Source organism: Nyctereutes procyonoides, unplaced genomic scaffold (assembly GCF_905146905.1).
Source record: "Nyctereutes procyonoides isolate TBG_1078 unplaced genomic scaffold, NYPRO_anot_genome, whole genome shotgun sequence".
Lineage (NCBI taxonomy): Eukaryota > Metazoa > Chordata > Mammalia > Carnivora > Canidae > Nyctereutes > Nyctereutes procyonoides.
In genome coordinates, this window is record NW_026575146.1 from 54,683,740 (window position 1) to 54,703,364 (window position 19,625).

Sequence of the window (19,625 nt, forward strand, 5' to 3'; positions counted from 1 at the left end):
AGGAATGAAGAGACCACAGACTTGCCCTTCAATGCCAGGAGGGGAGATTGCCCAGGCAGGCAGGGGCTGCCTTCTCCTGTGAACACAGCAGAAGTGGGATTAGATTGGCAAAGATGAATGTGCCAGGGCGGGGGGAGGGGTGTCAGTAAGAATGACAAAACCAGCAAAAAAAATGCAATTTTTTGTGGGAAGGCAGGTGATAAATGACATGGCTATCAGGCAGCGTTAGACAAAAAGGAACCATTTCTAGAGAAATCAAGGGAGTGTAATCAGCAGGCTGGTTGACTGCCTGATTACAAATGACGTAAGGAAGAGGGAAGTGAGTCTAAGGTGACTCTCAGGTTTCTGCCTTAGCAGAGTAGATGACGGTATCTCTACCAGAGAATGCAGGAGTGGGAGCAGATCTTGGGAGGGGCTGGAGGAAAGATGGTGAGTTTAGTTAAGGACTGAATTTCAAGGGCTATGGGTCATGCAGGTGGAGATGTTCAATTGTCTACTAGGCACTAGTCATTGATGAGTACTTGGGCAGCGAGCTCTCTGGGATGGAGGAAGAGATTTGAGAATTGTCAATGTATCAAGAAAGCCAAAGTCAGGGGAGGAAGTGAGACTATTCAGAGACACCATGTAGATTGAGGCAGCAGAGGATTAAAGATAGGACCCATCCAGCCTGTTTTCATAATAACCCTTATTGTGACAGGCAAAAAAAAAAGAAAAAAAAAGATAGGACCCATCTCTGGAAATGCCAATATGTAGGGGGCAAGCTCAGATCCCCTGAACAGAGACCAAAGAGGAACTGTCAGAAAGGGAAGAAAAACCTCTCTGGGGCAGGTCCACAAAGTCAAAGGAAGAATGAATTTCAGGCAGGGGAGAGTTGCCAACAACATGCACCAGTGAGGAGGTCAGTCAAGGTAAGAACAGGAGATGCTCACCAAGAAGACCAGTGCTCATCTTGGCCAGAGCTGTTTCCCTGGAAAGATGAGACTAGAGGCCAGACTTCCGTGGCTGACTGGTAGGTGAGGCACTTCATACCAGGTTATAGTAACAAAGGATGGAAACCAACAATATCCAAAAATAGACAGCTACTGAATTACAGCAGATCAACTGAATTGGCCTAGCAAGCTGTCATTTAAAATTACAGGTCTATCCAGCAATGAGAATAATAATATAATAACCAATGAAAAAGAACACAAATTTTACCTACCCAATGATGGCAATGAAGAAATTATGAAAAAACACATGAATGAATTGGAAAGCAAATGTGAACATGATTTGGTGACAGGCTGGGGCTTCATGTATTTCTCTTTTCAAATCGTAGTTATTGTTTGTGCCATATTGTTTGTGTAATGGACAGGTTTTCAGTATTTTTCAGTATGCATTACAATGTACAAAATCTTCATAACAAGTTGGTCAGAAGACCTCAAATTAATTGCGATAAGCTAAATACTTCTCTTCAGGGCAGCCCCGGTGGCGCAGCGGTTTGGTGCCGCCTGCAGCCTGGGGTGTGATCCTGGAGACCCGGGATCGAGTCCCGCGTCGGGCTCCCTGGGTGGAGCCTGCTTCTCCCTCTGCCTGTGTCTCTGCCTCTCTCTCTCTCTCTGTCTGTGAGTAAATAAATAAAATCTTTAAAAATAAACAAATAAATACTTTTCATCAGATTTCCTCAAGAATGTTAAGATTTGGAGATATATATATATAAATCACACATACTCACATATAGACATATACACACACATACATATAGACAGACACGTATATGTGTATATATACATATATATTTGCAGTATAGTTATAAAGTGTCATTAAATGGGAACAAAGGATTCTGACATTGAAAAGTTTACAGAAGGGGGACACCTGGGTGGCTCAAGTCAGTTGAGCATCTGCCTTTGGGTCAGGTCATGATCTCAGGGTCCTGGGAGAGAGCCCCGAGTAGAGAGCCTGCTTTTCCCTCTCGTCCCCACTCACATGCTCTCTCTCACTATCTCTGTTCCTATCTCTGTGTCTCTCGCAAAATATAGAAGTAAAGTCTTAAAAAAAAAAAGGTGGGGGGGAACCCGGGTGGCTCAGTGGTTGAGTGTCTGCCTTCGGCTCAGGTTGTGATCCCGGGGTCCTGGGATCGAGTCCCGCATCGGGCTCCCTGCGTGGAGCCTGCTTCTCCCTCTGCTTGTGTCTCTGATTATCTCTGTGTGTCTCTCATGAATAAATTAAATCTTTATTAAAAAAAAAAAAAAGGGATCCCTGGGTGGCGCAGCGGTTTAGCGCCTGCCTTTGGCCCAGGGCGCGATCCTGGAGACCCGGGATCGAGTCCCACGTTGGGCTCCCGGTGCATGGAGCCTGCTTCTCCCTCTGCCTGTGTCTCTGCCTCTCTCTCTCTCTCTCTGTGACTATCATAAATAAATAAAAAAATTTAAAAAAAAAAAAGCAAAATTTACAGGGTAACTGAGCAATGTAGTTGGCCTGTACATAGAATGGCTGACTGCAATCACAGAGACACTTTTCCACCACAAACATTTCCTGAACGCCCCCCATGTACCCTGGGGCAGATACAAAAAAACGACAAAGAGGATATATACTGGGGCGGGGCGGAGTGGGTGGTGCTTGCTCACAGTGTGATGAAGACATAACCAAGTAAACAAATGATGGTAAGGCAGGAGACTTGCCCAAGTGGGGAATGATTAACATGCGGAGACCACGGTTAACACTCAGCCCGAGGGAGGGGCCCCTTTCAGGAGACAGGCCTGGCTGCCCTCACCTCCCCTACGGTGGCCTCTTCTCTGCTGGCCTCTCCCACCCTTCTCAGTCCAAACAGGCATCCCAGCAGACATGCATGTACAGTTAGAAGATTCTGTCCACAAGTACCCACCTGAACTAACATTCAGGAGAAAAGCATCGAAAGTTCTGTTCTGCCCTTCACATCTTCACTTTTACTTATTTGGTATTACTCCTGCTTACTTTCATTTTTTTTAAAGATTTTATTTATTAATGAGAGATATATAGAGAGAGGCAGAGAAAGAAAAGCGGGCTTCATGCAGGGAGCCCAACGTGGGACTCAATCTTGGGACTCCAGGATCACACCCTGGGCCAAAGGCAGGCACCAAACCCCTGAGCCACCCAGGGATCCCTCCTGCTTACTTTCAAAGTGTGTTAAAGTACTCCTCTTTGGGGGGGGGGGGTGACTAGCTACCCTAAGTATCCCAAATCCTTAGTTCCTAGTTAAAGCACTGAGACCTGTATATGGAACAGCTCCCAGTACCATATAATCCCATGTGACCCCCAAGCCCCACAGAAAAACAGACTTCTCATTGAGATTCCTCATCCAGATCTATGATGGTCCTATAAATCCGATACAATGCAGCGAAGTTCACTCGAAGTGTAACAGTCATAGGTCTGTACACATTGCAGAGAAAGCAAATTATTTTTAAGCTAGCCTTCAGCACTTGAGAATTATGCAAAGGAACAGAGGAGTGCATTTATAATCCACAAGAAAACCTCTCAGGTTCACCTCAGCCTTCTGGGCAACTCAAGACTCTTGCTTTACCTTTGGAAACACTGTGTTTCTAGTTCACCGACAAGCACTTTGCAGACTCCCTGGCTTCAGGATTGTTCCCATATCTCAGTATTATGCAGGAAGAGCAGAAAGCTGCCTCTAGTTTGCCACTTTACAAAACATCCAGATATCTACATGTTAGTGCTCCAAGGACAATGCCAATTTTCACATAGCCATCCGTTCAGGACACGGTAACTGAGGTGTTAACACTATTTATAGTGTTCCATAGTTAAGACTGTTTTGTTCATTTTCTATTCCAGTGAGTTTTTTGGGGGGAGAAAAGAGATGCTCATTATAAAGCATTCGGAGCAGTTCAGAAAAGCACAAAGAAATGTAAAAATCATCTAAAATCCTAATAAACAGCTTCAACATAAGGTGAACATTCCAGACATATGCGCAAATACAGATAAAAGGCTAGCTACAAGAATACCCCAGGGACCGAAATAATTTAAACAAAAGTGAGATCTTATTACAGTGCTATTTTAATTTAAAAATAGTAAATAAGGGATGCCTAGGTGGCTCAGTGGTTGAGCGTCTTCCTTTGGCTCAGGTCATGATCCTGGAGTCCTGGAATTGAATCCTGTGTTGGGCTTCCTGCATGGAGCATGCTTCTCCCTCTGCCTGTGTCTCTGCCTCTCTCTCTGTGTGTCTCTCATGAATAAATAAATAAAATATTTTAAAATAAATAAATAAAAATAGTAAATAAAATTCTGTTTGATATTGACAGAAAAAAATTGAACAAAAAAGTTCATGAACACAGGATATTTCTTCAACGTGATAATTATCCCCAAAAGATCATCTAAAGAGTAAAGATTAACTTCTCCCTAAGAATCTTTGGTAGTGAATTTCCAAAGACATTTCTAAAACATTAAGAGATTCAGGGCACCTGGGTGGCTCAGTGGTTGAGGTCGTGATCCCGGGGTCCTGGGATCGAGTCCCTCATCGAGCTCCCCATAGGAAGCCTGCTTCTCCCTCTGCCTGTGCCTCTGCCTCTCTCTCTCTCTGTCTCTCATGAATAAATGAATAAAATCTTGAATAAATACATAAAACATTAAGAGATTAGTATTTTAATGTATTAAAAATTACATGTTTGGGGGCACCTGGCTGGCTCAGTCAGTTAAGTGTCCGAATCTTGATTTCGGCTCAGGTTATATCTCAGGGTCAAGATATCAAGCCCTGAGTCGGTCTCCATGCTCAGTGGGGAGTCTGCTTGAGATTCTCTCCCTCTCCCTCTGTTCCCCCACTCCCCACTCATATGCTCCCCCACAGGCTCTCTCTCTCTCTCAAATAAACAAACTTTTTTTTTAATTACATGTATTAATTTTAGAAAGTTTCTCTTCCTCTAGGACTTGCCTCTTTGCTATCTCCCTCTATCCAACCTTGACTTTCCCAATCCATCCTCCCCAACAACCAGAGTGATCTTTTCATGAGGCAAATCAGATCTCCTAACTCTATCCTTTTAAGCCATCAAAAATGTCACCAATCCAGACTTCTTGTCACAGCCTCTGTTACCGGCTAAATGTTTGTGTTTCCCCTAACCACCGCTCCCCACAAAGGGGTTGAAGTCCTAATCTGCTGGTAAGTGTTGGTATCTGGAGACGGGCCTCTGGGAGAGAGTTAGATTTATTTTTTTTTTAAGATTTTACTTATTTATCCATGAGAGACACAGAGAGAGAGAGGCAGAGACACAGGCAGAGGGAGAAACAGAGGGAGAAGCAGGCTCCATGAAGGGAGCGCGACGTGGGACTCGATCCCGGGTCTCTAGGATCACACCCTGGGCCGAAGACAGTGCCAAACCGCTGAGCCACCCGGGCTGCCCGAGAGTCAGATTTAGATTAGGTCATGAGAGTTGGACCCTCACGATGAGATTTGTGGTCTTATGCGAGAAAGAGAAAGAGAAAGGGGCATTGGGTGGCTCAATTGGTTGGGCATCTGACTCTTGGTTTTGGTTTACATGATGATCTCTGGGTGGTGGGATCAAGCCCCACATCTAGCTCCCCACTCAGTGGGGGGTCTGCATGAAGATTCTCTCCCTTTGCCCCTCCCCCTCCCTCTCTCTCAAATAAATAAATAAATCTTTAAAAGAAAAAAAAAAAGAGTAAGAGCGAGATCTCTCTCCAGGCTCATGCTCCTAGGAAAGATCATGTGAAGACACGTGGAGAAGGCAGCTGCCAATAAGCCAGGACAAGGGCCCCCACCAAAAGCCACGTCTGTCAGCACCCTGATCTTCATCTCTGTAGTCTCCAGAACTGTGAGAAACAAATGTCTGGTTGTTCAAACCACCTAGCCTATGGCATTTTGTCTTAGAGCAGAAGCTGGGCTAAAAACAGCCTCCAAGTCGTACATGAATTGAACCTGCTGCCCTCTCCAAACTCAACTTCTCCTGCTCTCTTTCCAAGCTCACATCCTGGAGCCACACTGGCCTTTCTTTGTTGCTCCTGAGAGACCCCACCAAGCGCATTTCTGCTCTAGAGCCTTGGTTTGTGCTTCTTTGCCTAGACCACAGAGCCAGCTTCTGCTTAGTTTTCTCTTTCTATCTAAAGAAGGAAGCATCCCTCGAGGTGGCAACCAGGAAGTGATGGCCTCAGGAGAGAGTCAAGTTTAAGTGAAAGCTAGGATACGGAGTCCAGCTGAGCATTTTGCTTATCATGAGGCAGACGTTTCAAAGAGCAGAGTGCAGGGGTATGAAAAGGTAGGGGTGGTGGGTTGTGTGGTTGGGCTAAGGGAAGCTGAGAGAAGGAACATAGCTCAACACAGAAAAGGACCTTGTATCCACGGCTCTCTCTTTTTACTTTATTATTATCATTACTATTGATAAGATGGCAGCAGGGATGTTGTTATTACTACAATGAAAAGATGTTGGCATGAGTGCCACAGTGAAAAAACATCACTGGGGGAGAAAGTTCTCAGTTCTCAGTGGATGGTGGCTTTCAGTTTACCCTCTCCTCTTTCTGCCATTGGCACAAATCCCAAACCCCAGCCTTTCCTCCCAATGTGAGAACCTGGCAATGTTTCTGGGCACGATGGGTTTAGCTGGCTACAAACTGACAGAAGAATTGGCTCTGCACCTCAGAGTCAGCTGTGGGCCGGATGGATTATGTGTCTGAGGAGGCCCCGGCCTGGTGCTGGGGACAGCATGGGCTGACCTTGTGGTCCGGGCTCACAGGCAGGTTCCTAGGATGCCTACTGGGATGGTCTGAGTGCATCAAGGCTGGCAGGCAAGGTCAAGGCATACTCAGCCTGATGGGCAAGGGGTTGAGACAGGGCACAATCCAGTTCCCAGCCTAGAGATCCTAGAAGGACCTTTCGAAGCACGGTTTCGTCTAGACAGGCCCTGCCAGGGAGAGTGCTCTATGCTGTGAAGGATCCTCCCCTCCTGGCAGGGTGCCCTAGGGCCTCAGAGGTGGGGTTTATTGAACTTCTGTTTACAATGCAGAGTATACAAAATCCACACTCTTTTCAGGGACAGATGCCACTTGTTAACCCTCTATTAAAAAACAGCACCAGGGATCTCTGGGTGGCGCAGCGGTTTGGCGCCTGCCTTTGGCCCGGGGCGCGATCCTGGAGACCCGGGATCGAATCCCACGTCGGGCTCCCAATGCATGGAGCCTGCTTCTCCCTCTGCCTGGGTCTCTGCCTCTCTCTCTCTCTCTGTGACTATCATAAATTAAAAAAAAAAAAAAATTAAAAAAAAAAAAAAACAGCACCAACAAGGGGCACTTTGGCTGGCTCAGTCAGCAGAGCAGGGGAGTGGCTCTTGATCTCGAGGACTTGAGTTCGTGCCTCAGGTTGGGTGTAGAGTTTACTTAAAAGTAAAATCTTGGGATGCCCCAATCCACTAGAAAGCAGAGGAGATTCCAGACACAGCTCTGTTGAATTGGAGCTCAGCCTCATCAGTATTTCCCTGCCCCTGTGTTCACTGCCTCTACTGCAATGGATCAACTGCACGGAGTCAGAAGACAGGTGGGGTTTGGTTTCTACTGCTGTTTTCCTTATGGCTTCTTTTAACAGAACTCGGGAGGGCTTTGGTTGAACCAAATGTTAGGGAGTCATGTTAGTGAAGCTCTTTCTGAGCAGTATGAAAAAGGTAAATGCCATAGCTCTCTCTTCCAGCCATCCAAGATGCCAAAAGAAAAGAAGGCTAAAGGGAAGAAGGTGGCCCTGAACCCTATACTGTCCTGAAGAAGCCATTAAAGTGTCAATCCTCTGTTTGAGAAAAAGTCCAAGTATTTTGGCCTCAGACAGGACAACCAACCCAAAAGGACATCACGCTTTGTCAGATGGCCCCACTACATCCAGCTGCAGCAGAAAAGGGCTATTCTGTATAAATGCCTAAAAGTGCCTCCCACAATTAACCAGTTCACGCAGGCCTTGGACCTCCAAACAGCTACATAGCTGCCTAAGCTGGCCCACAAATACAGACCAGAGACAAGGTGAGAGATGAAGCAGAGACTGTTGGCTGGGGCTGAGAAGAAAGCTGCCAGCCAAGGGGATGTCCCCACTAAGAGGTCGCCTGTCCTTCGAGCTGGGGTTAATACTGTCACTCCTTTAGTGGAAAACAAGAAGACTCAGCTGGTAGTGATCACACATGATGTAGATCCCACCGAGCTGGTTATCTTCCTGCCTGCCCTGCATCATAAGATGGGGGCTCCCTACTTACTACTGCATGGCTCTGGCGTCTGGCCCACGGGAAGACCTGCACCACTGTTGTCTTCACACAGGTTAACTGGAAAGACAAAGGAGCTCTGGCTAAGCTGGTGGAAGCCATCAGGACCAATTACAATGACAGATATGGTAAGATCCACCGGGGACACAACATCCCAGGTCCAGAGTTATCAGCTCACATTGCCAAGTTGGAAAAGGCAAAGGTTAAAGAACTAGTCACCAAACTGGGCTGAGTGTATGCTGTTGAATTCTCTGCACATAAAAGTCAGAAAAAGTTCTCTTTCCAGAAAAAAAGGAAATGCCACAAATGCCATCTGACTCCAGCTGTGGGCTAGCTAATGAGAATCCTTGATGTAAATGTGATCTGATGTCTAACTGAACTCCGGAGCACCCTTTCCCTAAACCAGTACTTTAAGAAAAAAACACTTTAATAGGTTAAAAATTGGACTAAGTAAAAACACTCTCATCTCACGTGCCAGGGAGGGAACCTGAGGTGACAGAGACCCAGGGGACTCTGGCAGGAGACATGGGTCCTCCAGGGAACCAGAGGGGCCTCTGGCACTGCATGAATTGCTTTAAAAAATTATCACCAGAACCCTATAGTCTGATGAATTCAGTATCCCTGATCAGCATAGATTAAGGTTGTTGAAGAGGCTCCTAGACTTTCAAAGAATCCTCAGACCTGAAAGGGCCCTTAGAAAAACATTGCAAGCAGATAGTTTTCCAGAGCAGTCATAAATTAGCGAAGGCTTTGTAAACAAAGGACACTGGGCCTGGGAAAGGCACTTCGAGGAGGTGCACAACCCAAGCTGAAGATGTGGCTGGCAACTCTTATGTTCCTATGGGACTTCTGCTAAATTTCTCTGATGACAAGAATTACCTGAGGCCCTCTCTGAGATGCCGGTTGGGGAGGGGTCTGAGAAGGGTCAGGGAGTGGATGTCTTGAGAACACACCTCCCTAAGTGAGGCTCATTACCAAGGAGGCCCGGGAAATTGTATGCTTCCTTCTTTATTTTCTTCTTTTTTAAAATATTTTATTTATTTTTTTTTTAAAGAGAAAGAGAGCATAAGCAGGGGAAGCGTAGAGGGAGAGGGAAAAGCAAGCTCCCCACTGAGCAAGAAGCCCCTTGCGGGGTCATGCTTGGCAGACGCTTAGCCTACTGAGTCACCCAGATGCCCCTTAGGGACATTTTTTCAGCTCTGACACAAGACAGAAAGATCACCATTTTGAAGGCAGGTAAAACATTCAAAAGGTCAGAAAATAATTCTCTCCATTTGCACAATGTTGTCTTTGCTTTGCAAAAGAAAAGATCAGGTCCCATCATTCTCTTTCTTGTATTTATTTGCAAATATTTGCACATATACAAATCATTTGTATTTAATTATTTTTATATACATGATAGTTGTTTATTTACCCAAACCATACAGGAGATCATAAAAAATTAACCAAAACACGGGAGGATCCCTGGGTGGCTCAGCGGTTTAGCACCTGCCTTCAGCCCAAGGTGTGATCCTGGAGTCCCGAGATCGAGTCCCACATCGGGCTCCCTGCACGGAGCCTGCTTCTCCTTCGGCTTTTCCCTCTGCTTCTCCCTCTGCCTGTCTCTCTCTCTCTCTCTCTCTCTCTCTCTCTCTCTCTCTCGCTGTCTCTCATGAGTAAATAAATAAAAATCTTAAAAAAAAAAAAAAAAACACGGGGCACCTGAGTGGTTCAGTCATTAAGCATTAAGCGTCAGGCTCCTGATTTCAGCTCAGGTCATGATCTCAGCATGAGATTGAGCTCCACCTGAGCATAGAGGCTGCTTAAGATTCTCTCTCTCCCTCTCCTGGCTTGTGCACACATGTGTATACTCACATACTCTCTCTCAAAAAAAATAAATTGGTAAAATACAATTAAATTGTCACCATCCAGAGTAAACTACTATTAGTAACTAGATGAGCATCCTTCCAGGTACTTCTATGCAGGTAAGCACGTAGATATCATATACAACTTTGCACACCTGGGGCCACACTAGCCATGCACTTTTGCGACCTTTATTTCTGTGTGAGAATATTGCTTGACTTTTTTCATAGCAATATAGATCTATATCATCATGTTTCTAACTGCATGATATTCCATTTGTGTGAATATACTATAATTTGCTGAAAAAAAATACTTTTATTTAAAGTTCTTTTTTGGGGATCCCTGGGTGGCTCAGCGGTTTAGCGCCTGCCTTTGGCCCAGGGCGCGATCCTGGAGACCCGGGATCGAATCAAGTTATCATGGACTCATCCCATAATATGGGCTTAGAAAAGCCAATTGAAGGTGAAAACTTAAAAACTTTTACTTCTGTGCATCTAGGAGCCCCTCTGCAGTCCTGTCTCCCCAGGGACTCCCCAGTCTGTCAGAATACTTACAGAGCTCACGTCAGCAGCCAAACCTCCTCACAATGAATCTCATAGACCTACAGTAGTAGTGTTCAAACTTTAGGGCATCAGAGACTCCTGGAGGGCTGGTTAAAGCAGATCTCTGGGTCTCACCCTTAGAGTTTCTGCTTCAATCAGTGTGAGTTGAGGCCCAGGAGTATGCCTATTATGTCTTTCTGTCTTCCTTCCTTCCTTCCTTCCTTCCTTCCTTCCTTCCTTCCTTCCCTTCCTTCCTTCCTTCCTTCCTTCCTTCCTTCCTTCCTTCCTTCCTTCCTTCCTTCCTTCCTTCCTTCCTTCAGAAGGAGAGGGAGAGTGGGCAGGCTGGGCTGGGCAAGAAGGAGAGAGAGAATCTTAAGCAGGCTCCACGCCCAATGCAGAGCAGGACATGGGGTTTGATCTCATAACCCTAAGATTATGATCTGAGTCCAAACCAAGAGCCAGACACTTAACCAACTGGGCCACCCAGGTGCCCCGAGTATGCATTTCTATCAAGTTTCCAGCCAGGCCATACTTGGTTTCTCTGACTGATCTAGTTCTATCTACCATCTAGTTGCTAACATATTTTGATTCTTGTTCTAAGTCTTGGGAAAGTACCTTGCTTTCTTGTCAAATTTGTTATGCTGAGCTAAAGCCATCAGAAGCACAAATTCAAGTTTAACATATTACGAAGATTCTACCAAAGTGTGTTGACAAGGGGAGGTGGGTGGGGGGATGGGATGACTGGGTGATGGGCACTGAGCAGGACACTTGACGAGATGAGCACTGGGTGTTATACTATATGTTGGCAAATCGAACTCCAATAAAAAAAAATATATAACAAAATAGGGGATCCTTGGGTGGCTCAGCAGTTTAGCGCCTGCCTTTGGCCCAGGGTGTGATCCTGGAGTCCCGGGATCGAGTCCCACGTCGGGCTCCCTGCATGGAGCCTGCTTCTCCCTCTGCCTGTGTCTTTGCCTCTCTCTGTGTGTGTCTCTCATGAATAAATAAATAAAATCTTTTAAAAAATTGAAAAAGGAAAAATGTATGAAATAAAATTAAATTTTAAAAATGTGTTGACAGTTATTTTAGTTAACTAGACTTAAGCACTGAAATTGACTTTTTTGAATCTCAATAATTATATTTCAAATATCAATATCAAAAATTAGGAGTAATTATAATCTTTTTTTTAATTTTCTTTTTTTAATTTTTATTTATTTATGATAGTCACAGAGAGAGAGAGAGAGAGAGAGAGAGAGAGAGAGAGGCAGAGACACAGGCAGAGGGAGAAGCAGGCTCCATGCACCGGGAGCCCAACATGGGATTTGATCCCGGGTCTCCAGGATCGCACCCTGGGCCAAAGGCAGGCGCCAAACTGCTGTGCCACCCAGGGATCTCAGGAGTAATTATAATCAAATAATTATGCATATTATTAAAATCAATAATTTTAAAGATATCAATATAATTATGATTAAGTGAAGGAAATTCTGTCCAGGATGTTTTGTCTAATCTTGCTATACAACCATATTACTTCCAAACAAATCAAAATTTGGCTAAACTTGAAACTGCTGTCACCGACCACTCTGTTGATAAAAACGTGATGGGGGCACCTGAGTGGCTAAGGGGCTGAGCCTCTGGCTTAGGCTCAGGTCATGATCCCAAAGTCCTGGGATCGAGTCCTGCATCAGGCTCCCCACAGGGAGCCTGCTTCTCCCTCTATGTCTCTGCCTCTCTTTCTCTGTGAGATAAATGAATATGAATAGATAAAATCTTTTTTTTAAATGATAAAAGACCAAAAAATAGAGCTCCAATGATGACACCCCTTCCAAGCACAAGCTACTTGCAAATTCTCTATCTCAATCTTAGCAGGCTAATGGGAATCATCAAATAAGCTGTCTCTAGGTTTCCGCACACAGTCACAGCACCAGGCACCCAAATCAGGCAGCATGCATAGCAGCATAACTGCTGAGTATAATTAACACCGAACTCCTAGCTGGGGAAGAGCGCTGATCCATGTAGATTTTCTCAGGCAGTGCAGTGCTTAGCCTGTAGAGTACTTGGAACCATTACTGGACCGCAAGTGACTGGAATAGGTGAAGGAGGAAGTGTTAGAGAGATAAGCAGGTGGTGGTGAGGAAAAGGGATGGTAAGCAAAGAGAATCCTTTTAAGAAACCTGGCTGTAAAAAGTAAGAGATAGGGATCTGGCTTGGAAAGCACCTAGTCATCTTCTTATTCCCAGGTTCTGGATTATTTTAAACATGCAGGAGTATGATTAAATTTCTGTTTTAGAACCTAGCTTCAGGATTACTCATCTATGTGCTCTACTTAACAATATCCAGACATCTCAAATTTCCAGAGATAAGCCAGATGGCCACCACTTTGTCTTGTTGATTTCACGAGTAAACCACATGCTCTATATTTGCTTGGAAAACATGTCAGGCTATAGTTAATGCATTCAAAAGTTTGAATAAACCCTTCTTATTTTTTATTTTTCTTTCACTTAAGTGGTATACCAATTTGTCATGATGAAAGCTTGCTTGAATTGCTAAAATAACAAAGTCTTTGTAAATAAGTATTTGGAGTGATGGTCTTATATTTTAAATACTTAGGAAAATATGGAATTATTGTGTGGATACCAACAATACTATTTGTCTGAATCTTTATAGACAGCCAAGGTGCTTGAATCCCTACATGCTAAAATAATTCCAAGTAAATATACTTGCATAAGTTTAAGGGCTAACAAACACATTATTTACATTTAGGCTGTTTGAGAAGGACATTAAGAGTAGAACAACTATACCAGATAAACTCTGTATTTATAGGTATTTAACATTTGTTTTAAAGATTTTATTTATTTATTTGAGGGATCCCTGGGTGGCGCAGCGGTTTGGCGCCTGCCTTTGGCCCGGGGCGCGATCCTGGAGACCCGGGATCGAATCCCACATCGGGCTCCCGGTGCATGGAGCCTGCTTCTCCCTCTGCCTGTGTCTCTGCCTCTCTCTCTCTCTCTCTGTGACTATCATAAGTAAATAAATAAAAAAAAAAAAAAAGATTTTATTTATTTATTTGAGAGAGAATGAGAGACCACAAGCAGGGGGAGTGGCAGAGGGAGAAGGAGAAAGCTCCTTCCCCTCTGAGCAGGGAGCCCGACTCAGGGCTTGATTTCAGGACCCTAAACCATGACCTGAACTGAAGAAGTCAGACACTTAACCGACTGGGCCACCCAGGCACCCCAGTATTTAACATCTTAACAGCAAAAATGGCACATTTTCTTAAAAAGACCTCATGAATTTTAAATATTTCATATGCTCTAATAACTTCCCATAGTCAAGCAGGTTAAGATATAAAACTGAAGTGGAAGACTATCTTATCCAGAAACTCAGGAGCCAGAAACTGACAGGCTAGCAGCATGGCATCCTGGGTCCAGGCCACCGCGTTCCCAGGGAACCTTGAGGAAACATGGCAGAAACAAACACCAGAAGCCAGTGAAGCACTGGCTGACAGAGCACAGCTATGATGTCAGACAGGCCTGTGTTTGAACAAGCCCCCGTTCTGCTACTTCTTAGGTTTAACCCATAACCACCAGCCAGCCAACTGTTCTTGACCTACGCAGCTGGCAAGTGTGACCTGAGCAGCTTCCCTAACCTCTCTGAGCCTCTGTTTCTTCATCTATGAAGTGATGGTATGTGTTCCCCACAACATTCACATGTTGAAGTCCTGTCCCTTGTTATCTCAGAATGTGATCTTATTTAAAGACAGGGTCTTTACAGAGTTAGTCAAGTTAAAGTGAAGTCTTCAGCATGGGCCCTAATCCAATATAATGGTGTCTTTATAAAAGGGAGAAATTTGGACACAAATACAGACACACACACAGGCAAGACAGGCATCTACAAGTCAAGGAGTGATGCCCAGAACAGACCTTCCCCTCACAACCCTCAGAAGGAAACAGGTCTGCCCACAGCTGGACTTCACACTTCCAGCCTCCAGAACTGAGACAAGAAATTTCCATCATGGAAGCCAGCTGGTTTGAGGTACTTTGTTGTACGGCTCTAGGAAACCAACACATATCAGGAGTATAATTGGACCTGCACCTCGCAGGGCGGGACAATGCAGATAAAACACTCATCACTGTACCAACTACATTAGAGTGAGAACTCAAATAAATAAAAAGCTTTCATCGTTGCCACTATAGCTTGATGCTTCACCTGTAATACTAGAATCACAGTGGGATTCTCACCACACACAAGAACTTTCCTCTAGCCTGGTGCAACACCTCCAGGGCCTACACTATACAGTCTCCGCTCTGCAAGTTCCCTTCCCCACTTTGCTCATGTGGCCAGCAATTTTCATTCTCAGGTTGCTTCTCAAATATCACCTTCCCCAGGAGGCCCTCCTCACATAGTCACCACCTCAGGCCTTCTGCTCCCATCCACACAAGGGGTAGGTACAGCAGTGCACTGCTTCCACAGCAGTGCAGTTACTGATTCCAAATTAGACTCCCAGGCCCCCCAGGGATGAGCCTTTTATCCCTCTAAATTTCCCTTAGGTGTGCTGCTTGAGATGCTCATTAAACGTTTGAGGAAACAATCCCTTCACCACAGGTAAGGAAAGTGGCACATATACCATCTATAAACAAGCCCATGCTCTAAACTAGCTCTTTCTAGTTTAACGGTTCTCAAAAGTAAGGTCTGGAAACTAAGTATGGCCTGGCTGGGAACTTGTTAGAAATGCATACTCCTGGGCCTTACCCCACACTGACTGAGGGGTGAGACCCAGGGACCTGCTTGAATCAGTCCTCCAGGAGTTTCTGATGCCCTAAAGTGTGAGCACTACTAATGTGGACCTATGCGATTCAGTGTGAGGAGGTCTGGCTGCTGGCATGAGCTCCCTAAGTGTTCCGACAGACTGGGGAGCCCCTGGGGAGACAGGACGACAGAGAGACTCTCAGGTGCACAGAAGTAAAAGTGTTTAAGTTTCCACCTTCAGCTGGCTTTCCTAAGCCTGTATTATGTGGTGAGTCTATGATAACTCTGAGATCCCTAAATCACCTAACAAAGAGAAGCTATGTCTAAGAAGTGAAGCTCTGCTCAGACTCACATACTTCCAGAAGACCATGATCAGAAACCTCAGATCAAGGAACAGGAGGAGATACAGGAACCCTCCTCCACCCATGCTAGGCATTGGATGCTAACGGACCCTAACATTCTTGCTTGGACAGGACCTAAGAATCCTAACTCCAGGCAGTCACCATCAATGGATCAGAACAAGCTCTTGGGATCCCTGGGTGGCGCAGCGGTTTGGCGCCTGCCTTTGGCCCAGGGCGCGATCCTGGAGACCCAGGATTGAATCCCACGTCGGGCTCCCAGTGCATGGAGCCTGCTTCTGCCTCTCTCTCTCTCTCTCTCTCTCTCTCTCTCTCTCTCTGTGTGACTATCATAAATAAATAAATAAATAAATAAATAAATAAATAAATAAATAAATAAAGAACAAGCTCTTGATGGGGCAGCCCAGGTGGCTCAACGGTTTAGCGCCGCCTTTGGCCCAGGGTGTGATCCTGGAGTCCCAGGATCGAGTCCCACATCGGGCTCCCTGCATGGAGCCTGCTTCTCCCTCTGCCTGTGTCTCTCCCTCTTTCTCTCTCTCTCTGTGTCTCTCATGAATAAATAAATAAAATCTTAAAAAAAAAAAAAAGAACAAGCTCTGAGAAACATCTGCTACTATTCTGAGTTTAGGAGTTAAGTATCCAAGCTCTGTAGAGTTAGTATAACTCAGTATATACAGTCAGCTGTTACTAGAGGAATCTCACTGAAGTTGGGGATCAGGGTCTGTGCAACCTTGGGAAAATCACTTAAAATCTGTGAATCTCAGTTTTTTATTTGTAAATAACACCTTTCCTTTCAGGGTTGTTTTGAGGTTAAACAATATGGGTAAAAGCACCTTGCCCGGTGCCTAGCAAATAAAAAGCTCTTAATAAATGCTTGCTGGATCTGAAACTAAGATGATGTGAGATGCTCTGGAAAAAATCCTTGCCACCCAAGTTCACCTGAGGCTAAGTCACCCCAGGAAACCAAGCTTAAGTTTTTACACAGTTAAGAGCTTTGGAGCAAGGCTCTGTCTTGGGCAAACTAACTGACATCAAAGGACCTGTGGTCAGTACTACAGGGAATCAGAACCAGAGAAGTGTTAATTAGAAGGGGCTTGTTTGAGTCACAAAGAGCCTTCCCCCCTCCTAGAGACAATGAATGCCAGCACCATCCCCCTTTGCCACACCCCACACTGCTCCTCTAATTCATTTGACAAAATCAATAGATCCTACCCAGAAGTCTAGTTTCAGGAAAACTGCTGGACTCTTGGTAAGTATCTGTCTTCTTATGTTTGGAAACTTTAAGAGCTCCATAGAGAACATCTCAGCAAACAGAACTCACTCCAAGCCCGGTCAGCTTAGTGGAAACCAAGGGCCTCCCCACAAGTGTCCCCATTTGGACAACTAGACTCCGAGAGAGACCTTGGCGTGTGCCTAGTTCTTGCTATATATACTTTAACTCATTTAGCGTCATATTGACCCTCTCTTTCACAGATGATGGATCTGAACTCAGAAACATTAAGGCATGTGCAGGAACACCGGGATTTGCTCTCTGCTACCCTGGCGTGTGCCATTCACACTCTATTAAACTCAAGCTCTGACAAAGAGCTAGAATCTACCCAGGCAGGGGTTTTAAGCTCAAACAAACAGGAATTATGAAACAAGCACATGAAAAAAAAAAAAAATTCCAACCTCATTCCAGTGGACCACGTACTGGCCTATAATCAGGGGTTAAAGTATAACTAAGAGCAAATACATCCCAGCATCTGTCAAAATAAAATGTAATGCCTTGTAAATCTCATTTAATTCCTACTTAAAATTGAATCAGTAAATAGATAATACTCACTCTTAGTTCTTTCACTAAAAGCTTGTACATAATTAATCTTTGGAAGCCAGTGCAACCGATGTCTTTAATATTTTCAGCAAAGTGCTTACCACTGTTACATAATTCTGCTACCTCAAAGATAATGGAAAAAACAGGACTTGCTAGAATGACCTATAACCCCAGGCACTAAAATACCTTGCCAAGCATTTATTCTGAACCACAGGAGTTAGATTTATATGCTCTGGCCAGGAAGGAGCTCAAATTAATTCTCATCCAATCATGGCAAAGTTATACATGTCAATTCAGACCACAAATGCATGTATGATGTCTCTGTTCCTTGGTAAATACCATGTTACAATGAAATTTTCTGATATTGAACAGTTCCTCTATCAGCAACATAGAAAAAGGTGCCCTTGACTACCTCTAAGATGCGAAATCATTTACATCAAACTTTAGGTGGAGGAAAGCCAGTAACCAGGTTGATGAGAGAAAAAAGCAAGTACCTGGAAAAGCAGGCTGCCTGCCAGCACGTGTCTGTGCTCTGTGGAATGCTCGTGCCAGGAGGTACAGCCGAAGGGCCAATCCCACTCGCAGGGAGACGATAATAACGTGGTACTCCGCACCCTGAAAAAGACAGGGTGGTTAAAAATCCAACATACTTCCAGCACAGTAAGATCTTGGGAAGTGCACTGAAGTTCACATACTGTGTGATTCAGCCATTTATAACATGGCTTTTAATATATTTACAGAGTTAAGCAACCATCACCAAAATCCATTTTAGAGCATTCTCATTACTTCAAGAAAGAAACCATGGGCCACCTGGATGGTACCATCAGCTAAGCCTCCTACTCTTGATTTTGGCTCTAGGGTCACGGAATGGTGCTCCACATTGGGCTCCACGCTCAGTGGGAGTCTGCTTGAGATTCTTTCCCCCAACCCTGCACACTTCTCTTTCTTTCTCTCTCTCAAATAAATAAATATTTAAAACTTCAGGTGACAAGAATACTTAGCAGGTGGGAAAATATCTGGAGAAAACTTTTTAAATTACAATTAAATACGCTTAATGTAAAATTTTCCATTTTAAAGTAAACAATAGCGGGGCACCTGGACGGCTCAGTCAGTTAAGTGTCTGACTCTTGATTCAGCTCATGTCATGATCTCAGGGTCCTGGGATCAAGCCCTGCTTTGGGCTCAGTATTCAGCAGGGAGTTTGCTTGAGAGTCTCCCTTTCCCTCTGCCCCTCCTCCACTTGTGCATGTGCTCTCTCTCTCTCTCTCTCTCAAATAAATGGATAAATCTTTTTTAAAAAATAGAGAAAACAGGGCAGCCCGGGTGGCCCAGTGGTTGGGCACTGCCTTCAGCCCAGGGAGTGATCCTGGAGACCTGGGATCGAGTCCCACGTTAGGCTCCCTGCATGGAGCCTGCTTCTCCCTCTGCCTGTGTCTCTGCCTCTCTCTCTCTCTCTCATAAAAAAATAAAATAAAATCTTAAAAATAAAATAAATAAAATCTTAAAAAAACAAAAAATAAATAAACTGCACAAGGAGTTAAGCTCACTTCTGGGTGAGGCCTGGGCCCCAGGAGCTTCACACAGGGCAGTCATGTCCAGTGGGAGGAAGAATGTGGCTTCTCACCAGTTCTGGGCATACTCTTCTGTTTGCTAGACAAAGTGATATTGTGGTATCTGTGCAAAACACTCCCTACACAATGAAATAGAAATAAAGGATAATGTCGATTTTATTTATACAGGCAGGGGACACATTTCCCTTCTCTTCCAAGCATCAGCAGGAAATGTAGGCACTGGCTAAAGCAACGCCATCTGGACATCCTACAAAGCAAGCAACAGGATTACAGCCCAGCACAGGCATGGTTTCTATTATTACTTCCAAAGATAAATAAATGGCCAGCAAATCAAGATGGGCTTTCTTATGCTTTTGACCTTACCATGAAATTTTTCTACAGGTATCAGCTCCAAAAAGTGCTTGTTTCTTGTATTGAAACAGGTTGCTTTTTAATTAAATCAGTCTTCCACATTTCTAAAACATCTTGGTTTTAACTTTCTTTGATAATATTCCCAAGGTTTTTGACATGTATAGGAACCACCAACAATCAACCATGTCTAAAAT

The 19,625-nt window shown here is 44.6% G+C and overlaps 1 protein-coding gene and 1 pseudogene across 1 annotated transcript in view; one reads left to right on the forward strand and one right to left on the reverse strand.

Moving 5' to 3' along the window:
* TJP2 (tight junction protein 2) overlaps positions 1-19,625 on the reverse strand; it is a 123,809-nt gene that overhangs the window by 80,277 nt on the left and 23,907 nt on the right. The window contains 1 exon segment of the mRNA XM_055311698.1: positions 18,004-18,124. The gene's annotated coding sequence lies outside the window, so the exon portion shown is untranslated.
* On the forward strand, positions 7,661-8,442 carry LOC129500846 (60S ribosomal protein L7a-like; annotated as a pseudogene).